The sequence below is a fragment of the Eretmochelys imbricata genome, chromosome 1, assembly GCF_965152235.1.
Source record: "Eretmochelys imbricata isolate rEreImb1 chromosome 1, rEreImb1.hap1, whole genome shotgun sequence".
Classification (NCBI taxonomy): Eukaryota; Metazoa; Chordata; order Testudines; family Cheloniidae; genus Eretmochelys; species Eretmochelys imbricata.
Genome location: NC_135572.1, coordinates 239,637,814 through 239,661,483, shown reverse-complemented (window position 1 = coordinate 239,661,483; position 23,670 = coordinate 239,637,814).

Below are 23,670 nucleotides of genomic sequence, written 5' to 3'. Positions count from 1 at the left end.
TGCAAAAAGTCATGATAGCTGTGCTGACAAAAGCCTGTAGCCTAGATCCAGCTACAGGGTTGTGGTTTTACTACACTCGTAGAAAGCTCAGCTTTGATGGTATAACTGTATCCAAGCTAGGAGCATTTTGCCAGTACAGTGTACTGGTATTTTTGTATTGGTAAAATGCTCCTGGTCTAGACATAGCCTGTAAGCTCCTTGGGGCAGGGACCAACCTTTTGTTCTGTTTGTACAGTGCCTAGCACAATGAGGTCCTGTACCATGACTAGGGCTCCTAGGCACTATGATAATTCAAGTAATAATAATCTCATTTAATCTCTTATATTAAAAGATCTCTTTTCTTCATCACCAGTACCTCATTACTTTAACTTTGTAAAGCAGTTCATTTTGGGGAGAGGGGTCTGATTTGTATTATATTAAAAACCACAACAGGTTCTAGGTGCATGATATTTGCTGGTGCTTATGGTGGTCACTTGAGAGAAATTTTACTCTACGTTGTTTTTCTTAAAGAGAAATCATCTTATAAAGAAGCTACGTAATTACCTATCTGCACAATTTCATCCACTTAAATGTTACAGCAGTTCTCTGTGCAATGTTACGAGACCCATATATGATGAAACTGCAAAGAATAATAAAAATCAGAGTTCTAAAACTGAATTACCATTGTTATTCCCATTCAAGTAGATGCTAATTAGGGTGACCAGATGTCCCAATTTTATAGAGACAGTTCCGATTTTTGAGTTTTTTCCTTATATAGGCTTCTATTATCCCCCACCCTCTGTCCCGATTTTTCACATTTGCTGTCTGGTCACCCTAATGCTAATAGGACTGAATAAAACAACACAAGTAAAGATTATTCTATCTAGAAGAACAAAGTGCTGATTTATTCCTCCTTGTCTTGGGATGATCATAGCTGATACCTATAACAAATGAGAAAACAGGGATGCGGCCTCTCAGAATGCTCATGTAAAATGCATTGACCCATCACAATATCTGTGCATACCACTTCTTTAAAGGCTTGATCTAAAGCTCATTAAAATCAGTGTCAGTCTTTCCATTGATTGCAATGGGCTTGGATGCACAACAAGGCTGAGAAATTTGCACTCCTTTCATTTACTGGTTTGTTTGTAACATTCCCCACCCCCTTCTGATCCATTTCTATTTCATACTGGAAACTAATATAGTACTCCAGTAAAACAGAGGTTAAGTGAATCTGTTCTGACAATACCAACCCACAGCCTAAGAAAATTACTTATCAAGAGCTAACAGAGGCTGTTTGGTGTTGTTTGAAGTCATGCAGACAGCGCTCAGAATAGATTTTTCAATTATCTAAGGCATGTCCTAATGAAAGACAGGGAAACACATCAGACTGTCTATTACGCCCCCAAGCCCGTGCCCCCCTTCCCTGTATTTCCATTAGCAGCACAATCAAACTGTCTTGCCAAGTGAGTGATGTGGTAGTTTTATTCAAAACAAGAGCAAAGACATTTTCAATAGCTATGCAGTTTGTGCTTGACAATGGGGAGGTGGGGAGACGAGAGAAAACATAGGAGAATGGAATAAATGTACAAATGAGAGGATAGATATATTTTTGAAATCTAGAAATATAAGCATGGGTGCTGGAACAATATTTATAGTGGGGGTGCTGAGAGCCATTGAACCAAACTGTAAAATCTGGTTCTAGAACCTATGAATCTAAAGCCCAATTTTTCAGTCAGGGAAAATTCCCATTGACTTCAATAGGATTGCAGGATCTGTGTCAAATATTCTGTCAGAAAGCATTGTTACTATAGAGATCTAGATCATGACTCCATAGTTCCTGTCATTTCTGGGCTCATTTCTGTCAACAGTCACTCAGGTGAGTAGCTATATTGTAGCCAGGATGAATCATGTAGGAAAGGGCTTGCAGGATTGGGCTCAATTCACTATTGCCCAGCCCTGCACCTTGGGTAGTCATTTACACTGGTGGTGCAAAGTGACTGCACAATGCTGTCATCATGGGCGACGAAAGCTCCCTAAAAGTATGGGGAGGGGCCACTGGTGCCTGAACCATGACCTCGGCTCCCCCCCCACCCCGGCGCCACCCCTACTGCCTGAGGGCCCACACACACACTGCCCCTCCCCCCCAAGGATCCGGCCACACACTGCCCCGCTCCCTGCTTGCTCTTCTCCACCCTCTGCGCCTGTCACTCGCCCTTATGACCCATAAAAAGTGGGAGGCCATGGCCCCCTGGCTCTCCCATTCTGGTGCCCCTGGCTGTCATTCTACTCTGGTAATATTTTACAGCCACTTTGCACTGGTATAAATTATAATAATCATACCTAGCACTTTTCATCAACAGATCTCAAAGCACTTTACAGAGGAGGTTCGTATCATTATCCCCATTTTACAGATGCAGAAACTGAAGCACAGAAGTAACTAACCCAAGGGCAAGCAGCAGGTGAGGTTACAATGTACAGGGCAACAGTAAGTAACAAAATTTGTCACCCTTCTAACTGTCTCAAACAAACAAAACTTCTTTTGTCATGACATCTGTCATTCTTAGGTTTGCAATTTAAAATAATCTAGACTTGCAAGCAGCTACTAATGTGGCTTTGCTATTTTGAATATATATATATATATATACACACACATTCTTTACCTTTCTCTCTGGAGAATGTACCTTTCTCATAGGAATTAGAAGAGGTAGTGGCTCTGGCTCTCATATGTTGCCAGAGAAATCACTAACGTGAAATTGTGCTACAAACATTTTAATTCAGTCTGGTCCCAATCCTGTGAGTTGCTCCTTCAACTCCCACTGGCTTCGGTGAGAACTGGGGGTGATTTGCACCAGTGATAAGGTGCTCTGCACTTCGTGGGATCAGGCCCGCCTGTGTGTATATATATATAAAACACACACACACAAAGATTTTTTAAAAAAATACTATGCAGCTTAAAAATATTATCACTGGATCATTTCACATACAGCAATAATTATCTCCACTGTAGCAAACTTTAACAAGTTATATGTTTTAACTTTAAAATATTATAGCTCAAAATGTTGAAACAAATGGGCCAAATCCAAGTGTGCCGGCTGGTGTATATTAGTGTTGCTCTAATGAAGTCAATGGATCTATGCTGATTTATACCAGATGAGCAGCTGATCTTACCCTTAAAAAAAAAGCAGTATAGGGGATAACATTATAGCCAGCACCACTTTCATTTCAAAATGAGCATTTTCACCGAATGACAAAACACTACCTACAAGTACCAATAAACTATATACAGTAGAACTCTGATTTTATGAACAATATTTCTGCTGCCAAAATCATCTTTCTGCTGATGAATGTGACATCAGTCCTTCAGCCAATGTTCAAGTAGCTGTACAGGTTTGAAAGGACTGCGCTGCTGTAGCTCTTTAGTGAAGGCACTCCTACATCAACAGGAGAGCTTCTCCCATCGGCGTAGTTAATCCACCTCCCCAAGAGGCAGTAACACTATCTACATGGGGGTTAGGTCAGTATAACTACAGTATGTCAACTCAGGGGTGTGGATTTTTTACACTCCTAAGCAACGTTGTTATACTGATATAGCTCTGTAGTGTAGACCAGGCCCCAGGCCTGATCTACATTTAAAAATTAGATTTATCTGGTTACTTTTTTTAGGGCATGACATTTTTCACAGCCCTGACTTCAACAGACTTATTGAGTGGCAGGCAAAAAGGATTTCTCAAAGCACAGACAGAATGAAGAACAATGCCTCCAACTAATTCTTCCATTGACCTAGCTGTGACACTCTGTGCCCCAAAACAGCACCCTGGCACCCCTATATTCACCACTGTCATGTAATTAGGATATGTTTTGTATGAAGTATGCCTTGTGAGGTATCATTGTAAAAGTCTTGATCTGTTGAACATTAATATCCTGTTGGATTGTATATGCTGTCATTGTATATGAAGTTATGCTATGTGTGTGTTACTGAAATATGTTGTGAAGTTGGAAACACCCACAACCAGCCTTTCAGGTACAACGAAGAAGCTAGACAGTGCTAATGGCCCCATTAAAGGGAATCCACACTCCCAGAGACTATCTCAGGAATTGTCATGGAGCTCACAGAATCATAGAATCATAGAAGATTAGAGATGGAAGAGACCTCAGGAGGTCATCTAGCCCACCCCCCTGCTCAAAGCAGGACCAACCCCTACTAACTCATCCCAGCCAGGGCCTTGTCAAGCCCTGTTAAAAACCTCTAAAGATGGAGATTCCACCACCTCCCTACGTAACCAATTCCAGTGCTTCACCACCCTCCTAGTAAAATAGTTTTTCCTAATATCCAACCTAGACCTCCCCCACTGCAACTTGAGACCATTGCTCCTTGTTCTGTCATCTGCCACCACTGAGAACAGCCTAGCTCCATCCTCTTTGGAACTCCCCTTTCAGGTAGTTGAAGGCTGCTATCAAATCCCCCCTCACTCTTCTCCTCTGCAGACTAAATAAGCCCAGTTCCCTCAGCCTCTCCTCATAAGTCATGTGTCCCAGCCCCCTAATAATTTTCATTGCCTTCTGCTGGCCTCTCTCCAATTTCTCCACATCCTTCCTGTAGTGGGGCCCCCAAAACTGGACACAATACTCCAGATGTGGCCTCACCAGTGCCAAATAGAGGGAATAATTATTTCCCTTGATCTGCTAGCAATGCTCCTACTAATGCAGCCCAGTATGCCGTTAGCCTTCTTGGCAACAAGGGCACACAGTTGACTCATATCCAGCTTCTCATCCACTGTAATCCCCAAGTCCTTTTCTGCAGACCGGCCGCTTAGCCAGACCATTGCATGGGATTCTTCCATCCTAAGTGTAGAACTCTTCACTTGTCCTTGTTGAACCTCAGCAGATTTCTTTTGGCCCAATCCTCCAATTTGACCAGGTCACTCTGGACCCTATCCTCTCCCCCCAGCTTAGTGTTATACGCAGACTTGCTGAGGGTGCAATCCATCCCATCCTCCAGATCATGAATGAAGATATAGAACAAAACCGGCCCCAAGACCGACCCCTGGGGCACTCCGCTTGATACCGGCTGCCAACTAGACATCAAGCCGTTGATCACTACTTGTTGAGCGCGATGATCTAGACAGTTTTCTATCCACCTTATAGTCGATTCATCCAATCCCTACTTTTTTAACTTGCTGGCAAGAATACTGTGGGAGACCGTATCAAAAGTTTTGCTAAAGTCAAGGTATATCACATCCACCGCTTTCCCCATATCCACAGAGCCAGTTATCTCATCAAAAAAGGCAATCAGGTTGGTCTGGCTCGACCAGGCAATGAAGGATGCTTGGCTGGGGAGTGGGGAGGGGCAGACCCTCACATTATAAGCAAAGAAGCTACAAAAGAGGGGAAGTGACATTATCACTTGGCCTCCCTCCCCTAAAATACAACACCTGAAAACACCTGAGGAACAAAGACTGAACTGAGGAAGGAGGTCCCAGGCAGGACAGAAGAATTCCAGCCTGTGTACGCAAAAGCTGTAACCTGCTTGTACTAGCTAACAGGGTGAGATACTGCTTGATTAAAATCCTATCTGGTTTATAAAGCCTAGATTGCATTTTGTTTTATTTCTTAGGTAATCTGCTGTGTTTTGTATGCTATTACTGATAATCACTTAAAATCTACCTTTCTGTAGTTAATAAATCTGTTTATACATTTTTACCTAAAACAGTGTGTTGTTTGAAGTGCAAAGGGAAATCTGCCAGGAATAGGGGCTGGTGCATTGTCCTCTCCATAGTGAAGGAGGGGAGGACTGGGTAATAAACTAACACTGGTCAGGATTTGATTAGGGCAAAATGGTACAGCTCTGGGGTCCTAGGCTGTGGAGCTGGGGTGGGAACTGGCTGAAGCCTCTCTATTGTTAGTTCATGAGTGGCTGAGGAGAAGCATTTGTATAACTGCAGCTAGTTGTGTCCCTGCCTGCGTAAAGGTGTAAAGGTTTGTGTGAGTGCAGGACTGGGAGCAGTCTGCAGCTTGTAATAGCCTCACAGTGTGAGAGGGGCCCAGATTGGTATGCCAGAGAGCTCAGCAGTACCCCAGTTCCAGGTTGCACTCCAGGGAAGTCCATCACACTAGCTACCATTTTTCAGAGAACTGGATTAACTACTTTGATGGAAAAAAACCTTCTGTCAATGTAGGAAGAATTTACACCAGTAGTGGGCAACCTGTGGCCCACACACGGCCCATCAGGGTAGTCCGCTGGCAGGCCGCCAGACGGTTTGTTTACATTTGCACAGCCGCCTGCAGCTCCCAGTGGCCGCGGTTTGCCATTCCCGGACAATGGGAGCTGTGGGAAGCGGTGGCCAGCACATACATCCCTGCGCTGCTTCCCACAACTCCCATTGGCCGGGAACAGTGAACTGTGAACTTTTCGATGTTATGAATTCTTCAATCCCCAGTTCTTTTGTAAAACAGGGGCTTTATTGTAGATATAAACTTACTATTCAAGCTAAACCTGATTCTCAGAGGTTTATACCAGGGTCCTTTAAAGTTGTATTGAGCCAAACCTGGCTGTTTGAGGCGTCTTCAGTAAATAAGGGTTAGCAGCCCTGATTTGCATTCTCCTGTACCACAATTCTTAACATGATTTGTATGGCAACAGGTTGTGATGGCACCATCTACTAAATATTTTAAAATCACTTGTACATGCTTCTACAACATGTCTATTAAAATAACACATTTCTAGTGATTATTCATTGTAGTTCAATCATCCGTAAGGGTTACTTTATTTATTACAAAGCGTTCAGAGGTCAAAGAAAATTTTGCTATTGACTTCAATGGGAGCTGAGTCTGACACTCACTGACAAAGCACAATGTCCATGGAAATGCCTTGTATGCTGTATGAAATGCAGTGGTCCTAATGGCCTGCTATTGGATTCAGAAAGCGTGCACCCATTGCTACCATTAGAATTATAATTCTGTTCCACTACTTTAAGAAGTGTTCTTAGTGAGAAGAGACTCAGGTTCATAGGAGGACTTAATAGTCCTCCAACTGAACATCAGTTTCCTGTAAAATGAAGGTTTAGGGCCTGATTCTCCATGCTCTTATAATTTGAGCAGTCATGTGCAAAGGTAGCATTTCCCAGCTATTTTGCACATGTCAGTGACTACACAAGGGGCAAGGTAATGGAGAATCAGCCTTTAATGCCTGATCATGGATGTCAAAGGCAATTGCAAGTGCTCATGCCTGTCAGGAGCAGGATGCTGGGGCCTGATCCCGCAAAGTGCAGAGCATCTCCTCACCGGTGGAAATCACTCCCAGTTCTCACCAAAGCCCATGGGAGCGCAACTCATGGGATTGGGCCCACAGTGAATTAAAATTGTTGTAGTACTATTTTGCATTAGTGATTTCTCTAGCAATATATGAGTGCCAGAGCCACTATCTCTTCTAATTCATGAGAAAGGTACATTCTCCAGAGAGAAAGGTAAAGAATTAATTACATTGAGGGGGGAGTAATGGCCAAGATGTTTCCCTTCTGAGTGCCTAAAGTTAAGCTCCCATGTATCTTGGTTTGCAGCCTGGACTTCTTTCTGTGCACTTCCCTAAATCAAGAATTGTACAACTAAAGCACTGTGCAACAGTGTCTTATTTAAAACTATGTAATAAAGCATGACACATTAGTTCTTGGCAGCAGCACCAGCAGCTTCAAGTTTGGTTTATTCACTGTGCTGACTCCTCTAGCCAATGTGTGCTTTTAAAGTTTCACTGCACAAATATGTGTCATGACATTGCCAGCTCTACTGATGGGATTTAATCTAATCATCCAGCAGTTTCATTCAAAAGATTCGCAAAAAGAAAAGGAGGACTTGTGGCACCTTAGAGACTAACCAATTTATTTGCGCATAAGCTTTCGTGAGCTACAGCTCACTTCATTGGATGTAGCTCACAAAAGCTTATGCTCAAATAAATTGGTTAGTCTCTAAGGTGCCACAAGTCCTCCTTTTCTTTTTGCGAATACAGACTAACACGGCTGTTACTCTGAAACCATTCAAAAGATTTGCCCTTTTGCCTGTCCCTCCCCTGTGCTAATGGTGACCGCCACCCCTCCTCATTCAAATATTCTTAATACCTATTTCTTGTACCAAGCCTGTGGGTATCACCCACCTCAATCAGAAGGGCCGTTTTACACCCATTACAAAAAATGCACAATGCTCTAAAACCATCTTCCTCTGCTCACTCAGGGAAATTTGTATCGCTTCTTTATTTGGCAAAGGGATGGAACAGACAATGCCTTTCATACCCGGATCCTACTTCAACTGGGAAGCGTTATGGGCGCGGAGGGCATTTAAATCCGCAGATTTTAAACTCCGTAGGAAGGACCTCCAGCCTCCTCGAAGTTTTGCACAACACTGAGTGCATCGGCAGCGTCTGACAGACACTAAAGTAACACGTTGACAAAAGAGACGGCGGCTCCATAAAGTTTCACCTTCCACCCACTGTTTCAGTAAATAGGTGGCAGCCGGTCCTACCACCCCACCCCGAAACAGTTAACAGACCGAGTCCCGTTTCAAAGAGGCTGGGAAAACCCCAGGGGGGGCAATCTAGGGTTAGATTTTAAGTGCATTTCTTTTGGAAGATTTGAAGGGGGTTGTGTTTTGCTTTCCTGCCCGCGCTCTGGTTTCCAGCGAGGAAAGGGTTACAGGAGCAGCCCGGGAATTGCTTCTCTCTCCCAGCACTGGCGTGGGTGGGAAGAGCCAGGGTTCAGACCAAAGGCACTAACCGCACCACCCCTCCCCCTCCCCAGCTGCACCAGCCCGGCAGCACGTGCGCCTGCCAGCGAGCTCCGGCTATGCCACCGCCACCGCCCAGCTGAGCAAAGCGGAGACTCCCAAGGGCTCTTTAAATACCGTCTATAAATACTTCGGCGCAGGCCCGCGCCTGATTGGTCGCCACTTCCCGGCTGCTTTGCATACAGACCTCGCACAACTGGGCGGCGATCGAAGCGTCCCCGCTCCTTCCTCCCCCGCCCCCCCTGCCCCAGCCGCACAGCTGGAGCCGCCGCCCTGGCTGCAGTAGCCGCCGCAGCCCGCAGAGCGCCCCGTGCCGCGGTTCGCAGCAGCGGCCGCGCGCGTGACTCCGCTGCAGGGGCCGGGCCGCGTGTGAAGTGTGGAGCCCTTTAGTCACGTGGAGGCGCTTTTCCCGGTTGGGCCCCCGCAACCTCCAGTTTTGCAAGCTCGGGGCGACCTCGATTCAGCCAAAAGAACGCGTGTGCGCCTTTGCCTTCGCCGCGCGGCAGTGGGTTGCGCCCACGGGTGAAAGGCACGAAGGAGGGAGAGAGTTAGGAACCCAAACCACCCCGACAGGGAGCCCGAACCAAAACCCAAGTTGCAAACGCGCCCTTCTACCCACCCACCCCCTGCTCTGGAGCAGTTAGGGGCCAAACTTTGGGCCGGATCCTCGACTGGGGTAAATGCCCATTTCCCCAGCAAGGGGGGCGCTCTGCACTGTGTCTCTGTAGCAGGCCAGAACCAAATCTGCAAGATCTGAAAACTTTTGGAGACCTCAGCTCCAGCACTGGACTTCGTGTGAGTCAGGTCCATCGTCGCTGTAATGAATTACTTGACTTCACACATGCTCAGTGACGTATTTTTGGAATTCCTCAGGGGCGGGGTGGGAAAGACAAACAAAGGTTTCCAAACTGTGGACGTCAATAGTGTGTTGTAATAATGTTCAGTAAATGACAATGCGAACCTCAGACAGAGAGGTGTCTGAGGGTTGAAGGGGGATGAGGAGGCAAGAAATACATTCCCAAGCTGGAAACTACTGCATATTTAATGCCGGATGATAAGCAAAAAGAAAAGGAGGACTTGTGGCACCTTAGAGACTAACAAATTTATTTGAGCATAAGCTTTCATGAGCTACAGCTCACTTCATCGGATGCATGCAGTGGAAAATACAGTGGGGAGATTTAGATACATAGAGAACATGAAACAATGGGTGTTACCATACACACTGTAACAAGAGTGATCACTTAAGGTGAGCTATTACCAGCGGGGGGGGGGGCTTTTGCAGTGATAATCAAGGTGGGCCATTTCCAGCAGTTGACAAGAACGTCTGAGGAACAGTGGGGGGAGTCCAGAAGAAGGTGAATTCTCTTAGCTCCTCACTCTCCACTTGGTAAATATTCCTTTCAAGAGAATGTTAAAACAATCAGTGTCCTTGTGACCAGCCCTGCTACTACAGCAAGGGGTTAAGAACCACCCTCCTTTAATTATATTTAGGCTTGGCAAAATTCAATTTTTATCTTCTTATAATTGAGGGCAAATATCAATTTATTTATTGTCGACACAGCCCTGTCGCTAAAAGTCAGCGTGTGTGAACGCTCTTTTGCCGTATTTTGTCTGCACTTTTGCCGACAAAATACTTCCAGCATCCAGCCTGGCGAGTGGCATAAGCTTTGTTAGCAGGAGAGCACTCCTGTCGACAAAGCCGCTTTCACACTGCTGCTTGCGTCGGCAAAACTTTTGTCTTTCGTGGGGGGGCTTTTTTCAGTACCTGCAAAAGACAAAAGTTTTGGCGACAACTGTGCAGTGTAAACATACCCTGATGGCAAAGGGCAGTCAAATAGAATAGCAATGTCAACCATTAGAAAATTTGTGTATTCCGCTATACGATGGGGGAAAAGGTCCTGGTCCAATGCCCACTGGACTTCAGTGGTGCTACCCTGATTTACGCCAGCAGAGGATCTGGCCTGAAAATGCAAGCTACTGTAAACTATATTTTTGCACTTTTTGACTTTTATATCCTGCTCTAATTGAAAACAGCTTATTTTAAAAAATACTAGCTGTCCTGCTTTTGTTCTGAAGTGTGAGGAAGATAGCCTGCCAGTTTATATAAATACACATGTATGCACACGGCAGATTCAGTTAGAAAGAGCTGCTGCTATCATCTCTTCTCTTTTGTTTTCCTTCACTTTTGTTGCTGGGAGTGGCTGTCAGTGTATTGTTTCAGGCTGGATCTGGCCACACATTTGGCAATTATCCTTTCACTTGTGTACAGAAAGAGCCGGACTCTGCTTTTACAGAGCACCCCAAACTCAGTTAACAAAAGTGGGAGTTTGGTATGCACCGGGAATGCAAGGTCAAGCGCTACAAGAGATTTGTAGAAATTTGATTGCAAGCGCCTTATGGGAATTACTACTTCAGGGGATGAATAAGCAGTGAGAGCCAAAGTCTCAATACGTGCGCTTTCGTACAATTATTTTTGTAATAAAGACTGAAGTGAGGAAATACAGAAAATATACCCAATGACCCTATTGCAACTCTTTCCAAGAATGTTTTAAATACGTTTTTGCAAAACGTCAAAGGGTTTTTAAATAAGGCCATATAGAACTGCACTGATCAGCTTTCTATAGCTTGAACACAAATCATAAGCCCACATATGGTTATACATTCAGGCCAAAAGCAGTGGAAAAAAGTGAATGCATGAGACCTGGGTGGGGAAGAACATTTTCAAGAGATCTTTTCCAGTTATCTTAGAGGTTAAAATGTTGGCCATTACTGTAAGTCAATACATTATCTAGGATTGTAGTGGAGAGATCTTGCTATAGTTTATATGCTGGGAAGCAATAATTTAACTGCAACCACGGCAACTTGACATGCTGTTGAAGGGTTCGTTCTCAGAGGGGATGTGAGGGAGATGCAAATTAAATAAATAAAGACAGGTTTTAATGCTAATCAGAAGTGACACGTAATGGCTCTGGGTTGGGGAACCGTTTTATTTGCATGCCCAGAAAAAGAAACTGTACTCACCATTGAGCATAAGGCTGTATTCTTGTGATAAACTCCTAAAGTTAAGATCTTCCTTTGCATAGAATTCTTTTCGAATCTTTGTTGCAATACTGGTGTGGGGAAATGGTGAGGAAAAAGGAGCCCAGAGCAGACTTTAACATCCCAAATTTTTAGTCTGCAACAGCAAATTATTATTTCTGGCTTTATATCCGGAAGAAATAGTATCTATTCATCAGAGGCTACTCATATGCTAGGTAAGCCAGAAATAATGATCTCAGTAAGTTGGACTTTGTAAATGCCTAGAGGTCTGACATTGCCCTATTTTTGGCATTAAATAACTTCTCCAAAAAATAGTGCAAGCCAAAAATCAGCATCAGATTGTTCAAATTGACTGATTAGTAACAAGTAAAATTATGCTCCCTCACAACTTGTGAAAGGACTTTGGATTTTAGTGGCAGAGTGCCCCCTACCTGTGAGAGGATTTCTTACTCGTCCCTGAAAAAATTAAAATTATGACCGATTAGAGAACAATACAACCCAGACGTCCCAAACAAGTCTGGCAGCCTGTTTCCTTTAGAATGTCTTGGGATGAGGTGTCTAATTTTGATGTGAACATTTAACTAAATGTAAACACGCCTTTCCCGCCAGTGAGGTCCTGTTGCAAACACTAGGAATACCATAAGTTAATGATTGGTGGTAGTAGGTTATTACAGCTTTAAAGTTATAGTTGTGTGTGTGAACGTTGGGTTTGTGAAAGGTGTTAGGTTAAGAGTCCTGGAGACTGAAGCCCTCTAGACTCAGTACAGCATGGACAGCAGCAGGACATGCTTCCCGCACACTGCCCTCCCAAAAGTGCTTTAACCTTTTCTGGGAGGGATTTTCTCAAAGGGTTATAGGGTGTCTCAGGCAGTCTCCAAGCCCATTCATTTCTTGGCATCTCTGCTGAGGCAGCCAACAAAGTTACTTATCAGTGCCATTTTTTGGTAGTTTATTTTACAAATACTTGTCTCCCACGGGTGGAGCAAGGGTCTCAAACTCATTCACACACCCACTAAACGGTCATTAAATGATAATAAATTTCAGCCTTACTGTCATACGCTGAACTTGACCCAGCAACCTAGAGGTCAAAGGTATTTTGCTCAATTCCCAATAACAGAGCTGGTCAAAAAGGGAAAACTAATTTTACATAAATGTCAACTTTCGCACCCCTCCCTCCCCAAATATTTCATCAAAATTCAAAACACTTCAAACAACTTTTCCCAAGAATAACCACCCAGCCACAGGAACTGTAAAATTCTGTCCGACAGCCTAGAATTTGTGTAAGTTATAAGTCTGCTTTGCATTTCTATCAGAACAGGGCTGGGTTTACATGGAAAAACACTCCTGCGTGTGCGTGATGCATTATAGTCTAAATCCAATTGTATTAAATCATTCCTGGATTTGAGTTTAACTCATTAGTCTCTCCACACAAGGATGTTACACGTGATCTCCCATCTTCCCCAAGAATGCTGTAGGTGTTATTATTGAAACCTGTGAGTGAGCCATACAATCAATCAGGTGGTAAGACCTTTTATCACGATTAGCTTTGCCATTCCATAAAGTTATATGAGCCTGATTCTCCATTGTGCAGTCATTCACTCTCGCATAAAGTGGGAGTCAACTGCCACTAAATCAGACGGGTGGCATTTTATACCTACTTTGCACAGGTATAAATGACTACCCAAAGTGCAGGGCAATGGAGAATCAGGTCTATGATCTTTAAATATTTATACCGTGCTCTTAGCCAAGGTCTGTCAAGCCCCACATTGCTTCTGGAGCATCTTTACTATTTTCCACTCTCTCTGGTATGCCAAAGTAGTCCAATTAATTTATGTACCGTTTTGAACATTTTAGAATGTCACATTCTCACTGAGGAACTAACTGTTGCTAACCAGATACAACTCTGACTCAAAACCTGGCACACTAAAAAATTAACCCTGAGTAGTTAGTTTTACATTTTTAGGGTCCCAGTTTGTCCTCTATCGTAGGACTGCGGCAGGGTTAATAGGAAGAGAGAGTGACTGAATTGCCTCAGCTTCCCACACCATCTTAGACCTGGTTTGCACACAGGAAGAGCTAAGTTGAACATTAGCTGCATCTGTGCTGACTCCTAAATGTAGACAATTGCAAGCTGGGTTTTGCACTGGGGGAGCTAACAAGGGATTACCCCAACTGAAAAAAGGACTAAATGTCACCTGAATTAGTATAAATTCCTGTGTATCCTGTAATTTACTCTAAGGAGTCAGCACTGGTGCAGATGCTTCAATTGCCGTCCAACAACTGCAGAATTGTAACTATTTCCAAATAGAGACAAGGCCTAACTCATGCAAGACATACTACTACCTCAGTCATTGAATGCATTTATTTATTAACTAACCAGTTTCATCCAGTGTCTATCATAAGCTTTATAATAATTAAAATATATAATAAAGAATAAGTGACCCTAAAGACAAACTCATGCCTTACATTGATTTAAATATATAGCTATGCTGGAAGGCGTGAATGGTTGCATCAGCTGAGTCTTGGATCCAAAGATAATCACAGACCTCAGTAAACGCAATGGATGTTCCAAGTACTCTTTCAGGCTCCGGAGAAGGAGAAATCAAGCCCCCTTATGTAGCAAGCATAACTGCAGACAATGTGGGACCTGTCAAGGCAATAGGCTGCATGGCAGGTGAGAGCTAAGCCTGTAGGCTGAGGCGGGGTTCCTTGGTTGCAGGTGGAGGGCTAGGAGATTGGTTGTAGGCTGTGTGTGTGGGAGGATGAGGAGGAGTTGTGAGCATGAGCCATAGCAGAGATGGTGTGTCTTGTGCACATAGCTTGCTGCAGGAGCACACCGGGACATTTCTAAGGAAGGAAACTGCATGTTGTCACTTGGTTATGCTGTGTTCAGGGAAACAGGCCTTTGGGTTCAGTTTTTGCAAATAGACAAGGTTGCACCAAGAATATAACTGACTGACTGACTTCTCTTCCAAATGGAAACAGTGCTGCAAGGCCTCAAACTTTGTCTAACTGCTTTAGGCAAAGGATAAAAATATGATACAGTATCAAACCCTCTCCCCCCCCCCCCATACAAGTTAAACTGCCATAATACTGCAATAACCATCCTGGTGCACTAGCACGAGTGCAAACAACACCACTTCTGACCACATTATAACCTTACACTTGCCTTCATTTCAAAGGTTCAAAAGAAGAACCTTGTAGTGCCTGGATCCATTAATATGTACGTGCTTTAACCTGGATGGTGAAACAGTGGTGTACTGTTTAAGCTACACCTCCTGGTAGTCATACTGTTCTTAACAGTTTCAACCCCCATCCTCTATTTTTCTGTTCAAGGTAGTCTTGTATTTAACTGGAGCAGCAGATAGTTTGACACTGTCATTCTCACTGCTGAGTCATCTCCAGCCTATGTCACTCACAGTTCTGTTGGGGACACTGGGGCATGGCCACAGGGTAACTCGAGGGGATGGAAGACTACGAGTGTCGATGAAGCCCCCTCACACTAGGCCCAAGTGTCCTTGGCCCCCACCTCCCGCCTGGAGGCACTCGCAGCAGCTCTGCGTACTAGGCCCAAGTGTCCTTCCCCCCCCCCACCTGGAGACACTCACAGCAGTTATGCTGAGGATCTGCAACAATATGTTGCAGAGTCAGACTGCCTGAAACAAAGCAAGGCCAAACAGGGCAGATATGGAAGAACAATGCTGAATAAAGCAGCTTTATGTATGGTTTAAGAAATGATACAGAGCACAAGGGCACTAGCTGGGAATTGGATTGGCTGGCTATATGGATACTTAGGGCAGCTTGCTATTGGATAAGTATGCTGGGAGAAAGGATGTATAAAAACCTGTGTAACTTCCTGCTCGGTGTGCAGGATTTGAGATTTTATTCTCCCTGTACCTTTTTGCAGCTGCAAATAAACTTTTCTGCTTCTCCACCCTGTTGTGATTTTTGGGTGTAGCACACCGGGTAGCGAATCAACTCCAGCTGTTGTTTAGCCTCTCGGCACTGGGTGCCGGCAACAGTTCAAAGGTTTTCTTTTAAAGCAGCAACCTTGACCTCCACATTGGCAAACACCTGGTGCTTACACTTCCATTTAGCATCAATGCATTCTTCCAAAGCAACAAAACCCTTTTTTGGGAGAAGCAGGGGACAACAAAACTGTGTATGAAGTAACTTCTGGAGGCAAGTTCTAATGCTGCAAGTTTCCGGATGATAGAGGCAGAGCATGTACTGGAGACTGAGGCTAAATCATCTACATTACCGCTTAAATGGACATAAGTTACATCGCTCAGGGATGTAAAAAAATCACCCCCTGAGCGACATAACTTACATCTACTTAACGCGGTATCTACACCACCCTACGGCAGGGGGAGATGGTCTCCCGTGGACATAGCTTCTGCCTCTCTTTAGGTGCATTAATTGAGTCAAGGGGAGAGGGCTCTCCCATTGATTTATTGAGTCTTCACCAGACCTGCTAAATTGATGCTGATACACCAATTGCAGTGGCGCTGATTTAGTGCGGTAGTGAAGACAAGCCCTGAGAGGTTGCAGTAGGTAAACCATCTGCAACGTCACCTGCCTGAAATACTAATACAGGTCTGCAAAAAGCTTTAAAATGCTTGTGGTTGCTTAATATACTCAGGAGGTTTTTGCATCCATCCCATGGCATATCCACAAAGCCACCTAAGAAACACAAATGTCTTCTTCAGAAAAAGTTTTTACAAACTTTTTAATGGCAAATTCCTATCTGAAAGACCCAATACTGGCCATGGGACACCTCTGCCAAACAGCTTATTGTCCAAACACGAGCATGGCAACAGATACCATACCCAAAAAACCCTTTGTACATTCCAGTTTCAAATCTCTCTCTAGAGGTCTGCTGTCCTTGACTAACTGAAAATGTCTACCCCTTACTAGCCTCTGTTGCCTATACAGGAAGGGTACAATTCATTCCTGTACCTTGCACAAAGCGTATGCACCATTTAAGCCTCAAAATAGGCTTAAAGTGGAATTTAAGCAGAGCACAGATCTTGCATGGACCTCCTGCACGGATGTGAATTTCTCCCGGTCTGAACATTTGCTACTGTAGATTATCTGGAAGTAGAGGATGAGGAAGTGACTGCTTATTGTCTGTCAATCCAGGCCCTTCAGGCTGGGTTACAAGAGCCAAGTGGTCAGTTGAAGATGGTGGGTCCAATCAGCCACACCAGGATCACGCTTTTGGAATACAAGAATACAAATACCATTTATTCGGAAACACAACCATCGAACAGCTTGGGAAAGGCTGCAGTCCAAGCAGTTTTATTTAGGGTTCAGTAAGAGATCTGACAGTTGACGTTTGTCACGTTTTGAGAAGGCTGTTTCTGTCAACATCGCTGCCTTCCATGGAGCCTGAATGTCTCTGGTTACATTTTTTACTGGCATTTTTCCCAGGGCCACCAATGCATTGTAGTTAGGATGGTGCGCCAGGCCCCTCTCAAACCCGAGAAGGAGCTATGTGCAAGTGTCACAGGGCAAACATGCCCCATCCCCTTTTTGGGTGGGGTAAGGGTTGTTATAGCCCCTCAGCTAAGTTTGCATGATCACCCTTAGTCTTGGGGTAGTGCAGCCTAGGGGCCAAAGTCAAATATGGCCCTCTCCCTGAGGGCCGTGTGGTCCAACTGCCAGAGTCAAATATGGCTGCCCTCCTTAGCAGGGCTGGGGGGCCCAATGGCCATACTCAGGGAAATGAGCAGCCACCTAGGGATGGGTGGGAGCTGGGATAGGGGGTCCCAGCCCATGGCCCTGGCAGCAGCAAGTGTGCTTGTCACTGAGTCAGTGGGGATCCAACCAAAACACGCTGATGCCACCCAGCCCCGTGACTAGTCCCCCTGGGCTACTTCCTACCTTGTTCCCTGCTGTGGTGGTCTAGGCGTCTCTCAGCTCCTCAGCCTGTGCAGCTCCCAGCAGTTCCAACCCTCCTTCGGCGTCTGCCTGGGACTTGGCGCCTCTGGCTTTCGTGGTCTGGGGCTTCAGCAGCTCTCTGGCTGGAGCCTGTGGCATGAATCCTCCCTCCTTGGTAGTCAGCCCCAACTGAGCCGAGCTGCTCCTTTTTATACCTGGTTTCGAGCCGGAGCATGCCCAGCAGGGCTGAGGGGGCGTGGCCTCTTCGGCCTATAGGGTGGAGTTAACCCATGCAGAATCAGTGCGGGACAAGCGCGCCCCTTCACAGCAAGGCTATGAAGAGCCAGGTGCTGCTTGCATACCACAAATTGAGCATCAACAAGCATCTTCCCTAGATCGCTCTCATGTTGGCCTCTTAAGATATCTTGGTAAATCAAAGTTGCAGTGTTCAGACTGTCGATTCTACAGTTGAGCATGGTTTGGTGTGTATGTATGTACCATACAGACAGAGCCAAAGGGAAAGGTTCCAGGGCATTATGGAAGGCTCGTTTCTTTTCTCCGGCATTCAGTTAATTTGTTGCTTGTTTATAGTTGCTTTGCGTCTCACCTAACAGGTGGCCTATTAACGTTTCTTGGCAACAATTATAGTAGCAATATTTTCAGGTTTTACACCATTTATGTGTGTGGCAAATATAATTTGTGGGTTTAAAATATTTGTAATTAGAGTGCTTGCTGCAGCTAGTGCAGTGATAAACAATATGGAAATATATAAACATGAATAATTCAATAAATGTACCCTTACAATGGATTTGCTTCTCTCTCTACTCTCGTTGTCGCCTTGTGGTCTTTGATTGCAAACCTAGGACTGCTAATCCTGGAAGTTGGCAGATTGTACAGCTGTGCACCTGCTGGGAAATTAAGGTGAATCAGAGTAAACTAAAGTCATTTTCTCTAACATAGAAAGGCATTCTATCATGTCAGCTTTTCCAATCCAGATATGCATGCTCTCAACTGCTCCCCCTACAATAAGCACTCCACCCAGCCCTCAGATAACAATTACAAGCTATTACGTATCTCTATTTCTCTCTGTATTTTTGTTAACACCATCAGCTGAACTGATAACATGTTGCTCGTCTATGAAGTCCAACTATGCATACAATATGACGGGCTCTAAATTAGCTGTTCCCATTCCTGAAAGAGATCTTAGCGTTATCATCATGGATAATTCTCTGAAAACATCTATTCAATGTGCAGCAGCAGTCAAAAAAGCGAACAGAATGTTAGGAACCATTAGGAAAGGGATAGCTAATAAAACAAAAAATATCATAATGCCACCATATAAATCCGTAGTACGCCCACACCTTGTATACTACACACAGTTCTGGTTCCCCCAGCTCAAAAAAGGCATATTAGAAGTGGAAAAGGTACAGAGAAGGGCAACAAAAATTAGTATAGGTGTGGAACAGCTTCCAGAGGAGGAGAAATTAAAAAGACCAGGACTGTGCAGCTTAGAAAAGAGAAGAGTAACAGGGTGTATGGTAGAGGTCTATACAATCATGACTGGTGTGGAGAAAGTGATTAAGGCAGTGATATTTTTCTCTTCACATAACAAAAGTGCTAGGGGGTCACCCAATGAAATGAATAGACAACAGGTTTAAAACAAACATAAGTAAATACTTCTTGACACAACGCACAGTCAACCCGTGGAACTTGTTGCCAGGGGATGTTGTGAAGCCAAAAGTATAACTGAGTTCAGAAAAGAATTAGATAAGTTCATGGAGGTTAGGTCCATCAATGGCTATTAGCCAAGACAGTCAGGGACACTACCTCATGCCCTGGGTGTCCCTAAACTGCCAGCTGCCAGAAGCTGGGCCTGGATGACAGGGGATGGATCACTTGATAATTGCCCTGTTCTGTTCAGTCCCTCTGAAGCACCTGGCACTGGCCACTGTCAAAGATAGGATGCTTGGCTAGATGGACCATTGGTCTGACCCAGTGTGGCCATTTTTATGTTCTTGAAAAGTCCAGCCTCCTCTTGATCTAGTTTCAATAATTTGTCCAAGCTATATTGGTGACTTTCAGTGACTTGGACTGTACATGCTGTGCTCCAGACCCTAAGTGTATGTCTACACTGATTAGACATCTGTGTCTGGCCTGTGCCAGGTGACTCGGGCTCATGGGGCTTGGGCTGCAGTGCTGTTTAATTGCGACATAGACATTCCAGCTCAGACTGCAGCCTGAACACTCGGACCCTTCTACCTTACAAGGTCCTAGAACCTGGGCTCCAGCCCAAGCCTGTATGTCTACACCACAATTAAACAGCCCTGCAACCCAAGCCCCATAGCCCAGGCCAGCCGCAGGTTTTCAATTGCCATGTAGACATACCCTCAGGGAAGGATGCTGACTTCCAGCACCTTGTGGCGGACACAGAATGGAATGAGGTCACTCAGCGCCATAATTTTCGGCACAGTCTTAATTATCATATTAAGGATGAGCTGGCTTAGGAAAAGCCTCCGGCTAGCCTGGATACTTTTATCAATCTGTGCATTAAACTTGACAGCTGTCTATCTGAACGCTGCCAAGAAAGGAGAGTGACACGCCAAACCATGCCAGTTTTGACAGCCCCAACCAATAAATGTCCTGTCCCCACACCACAGCTCAAACCCATGCAGGTCAACATGAGCTGGAATGCCAAAGGGGAGAAGGCTTGATGCCAGGCAGGGGTCTCTGTCTCTATTATGGATAATCTGAGCATTTTGCTTTGTCCTGCCTGTGGAAGGCCCAACCCACACCTCGATTGGGCAATGCTCTGGCCATGAGAGAAGGGTCTGGGATGGGTGGATTTTCCTCCCTTCATTTTGGCATGCAGAGCCTGCACCTCTCCACAGGGCCTCTTGTGGAGTCCAACCAGTGGCCCTTCTCCATGTTCTGCTTTATCTGCACACCCTGCCATGCAGAAAGTCAGTTTAGAAGTGCTGGTCAATTCTGACACCTCTAGTAACTTTATGGACTTGAAGTTCGCCCGAGCACATGGGATCCCGACACAGCACAAGGCCATTCCTGATCTTGTGGACTCCACTGACGGGTCCCTCCTCTCATCAGGCCCAGTCATATGAGAGACAGCACCCTTGGAAGTCCAACCATCAGAGCCATTGCAAAACCCTGCAGTTAGGCCTGGTTTGCTCCCCACCTTTCCTGGTCATTCTTGGCATCTCCTGGCTTGCTACACATGATCTGCATGTTCACTGGGGGTGGGCAAAATCTGGTTTTTCTCATCATTTTGCTGTCAGTCTTGTCTCCCCAAACCCAGTTCCGTGCCAGAGGCCATCATTAATTTAAACCTGAGGAACCCCAGCATGCGGGGAATTCTGAAACAGTGGGGATCATGTCAGGCAAACCTCTGTCAGCATCCTCAGTTCCCCCAGTAGTCCAGGCTGTCCTGATGAAGTAAAGGGGTCTGGCAGAGGTGGTCAATAATAAGAAGGATGATACATTGCTGCCACACCACTGCTACGATACCCCATTGACAACCAGCCAGGACCCAAGGTTCCTTTTGGACATATCTAATCCCTACCAGAGCTTGAGCTGCGGGCACCCCAGGAATACTTCTGAGAGAATCTGGAAATGTTCATCTGCCCATCCATGTCCCTGGCAAGCGCTCCAATATTCTTTGTGACCCCAAAAAAAAAAAAAAAAAACCAAAAAAACCAGCTTCCTGCACCCCTGCATAGACTATCCAGCATCAAATAAGGTAAACATCCAGAGTCAATACCCTCTGCCACTCATCACTGAGCTCTTTAAGAGACTTCACTCTGCTAAGATCTTTATCAAGCTGGACCTCCATGGTGCTTACAATGTGGTCCACATTGAGGAATGGGATGAGTGGAAGACTTCCATACCTGACAGGACACTCTGAGTATTTGGTAATGCTCTTCAGATTGTATAATGCCCCTCTGATGTTGCAAAATTTCATCAGTGATACTTTTAGAGACATGGTGGATCAGTTCATCATGCTCTACCTTGACAATATCCTCATCTTCTCTGAGAACCCTCCACAACCAACATGCATGCCGTGTCTTGGAAAGGCTCCTAGAATCACCTTTATGCCTAGTTGGAGAAGTGTAAATTTGACCAGAGCACAATTAAGTTCCTGAGGTACATTGTTTTCCCTGAAGGGCTGACAGTGGAGCCAAATAAGTTACCTGCCATCTCCAAGTGGGCACTCCTGAGGGATGGGTGACGAGTACGATTCCTTGGTTTTGCCAACTTTTACTAGCATTTTATCAAGGGGTTTTCCCATCCTGTAGCTCCTGCGATGGTGCTCCTCTGGGAGAGCCGTTTGTCTGGTCTCCTGAGACTCAAGCCACCTTTGACCAGCTAAAGAGAGCTTTCACCACAGCTCCCATCCTCATCTAGCCAGCCCTCTTCTCTCTCCATCAGGCTTGATACTGACTGCAAGTATTACAGGGTGGGGCTAGGTGGGCCCAAAGGCTCTCTTTAACCCCTTCTGTGCTGGTGGATGATTTCTCTGCTTCACCACAAAGGGTTCAAGAAAAAAACCCACCTGAACTGAATTTTCTTAAATTTCCTTCTACCCAAAATGAACTTTTGTGCTGAGCCCAAGCAAGCAAATCTCAATCCAAAACAAAATGTGAGTCAGAAAGTTAGAACCACCAAAAATGTGAGATTAAAATTGGTAGTGTAACCCAACTGGAACTATAGATTTTGTTACTAGTGGGAAATAAAAAATAGATAGGGCCAAATTCTGGTACTCCTGCTTATACTAAGTAGTACCTTGCTCTGCAAATCGCCCCACTGATTTCAATTGTCCCATGTGATTCACCGAGTAAGAGATTATCCAACATGCATAAGAGTGGCAGAATCTGGGCCATGGAATTACCTTGTTCACCACTGGACTGGGGGGCATGGATCTGCGTTCATGTTGCGCTCTCCGTCAGTACCTGGCCTGGGCAAGCTAATGATCCAGCCACTGGGCCAAATTTGGTGATGAATCCTGGTCACGTGCCACCTGACGAACATTGCACACACGCTGAGAAGACCACTGTAATCATAGATTCACAGATTTAAAGGCTGGAAGGGACTATGACATAACTCAGAATAGAGAATTTCCCTTAGTACTTCCTGCATCAAGCCCAATAGCTAGAGGATCTCTTTTTTAGAAAGCTACCAAGAAAATAAAATGCAGCTACTCAAGAGTGCACAGAAACACTCTTATAGCCATAGGAGGAGTTTAAGTAATAGAAGGGTAATGTACCGACTTGGAATTTTCCCATAATACTCCTGCACTTGGGGGAATTTTTCATAGATTTTTGAGGCCAGAAGGGACCATTAGATTATCTAGTCTGACCTGCTGTCTAGCACAGACCATAGACTTTCAGCCACTTACTCTTGTACTGAGCCCAATAACTTGTGTTTGACTAACGCGTATCTTCCAGAAGGGCATCCAGGCTTGATCTGATGACATGAAAAGATGGAGAACCCACCACGTCCCTTGGTAGGTTGTTCCAATGATTAATTACCCTCACTGTTAAAAATTATACTGTAATCAGGAACTTGTTTACCCAAGATGTTGCCTTATCCACTAGACAAACTTTAATGGACCGTTCCTATCCAATGTACTGTAAAGCAGCAAAGTTCCTTCACAAAGAATAGTCTTTAAGTATAAATTGGATCGTGAGAGACATAATTCATATAAGACCTTAATTTTGCCAGGGGGTCTGATTAGTTCAAGATACAGATGGAATCTAAAAGTATAAGACCAAAGAGTGGATGTTATCATTTGTTCTAAAAACTCTTATGTGAAAACCTACGCAATGTGTGCTGATGGCTTATGTTTTACAGCAGAGTTTTTAGTTACCCTTTGGAAGCTATGACCGAGTTATGCCCCCATAAGACATCACAGATGGTTCTTTCCATGGACTGTTTGGCAGACATGCAGGAAAATTACACTGGAAAGTTGGCTCTCAGCGGGGCTTT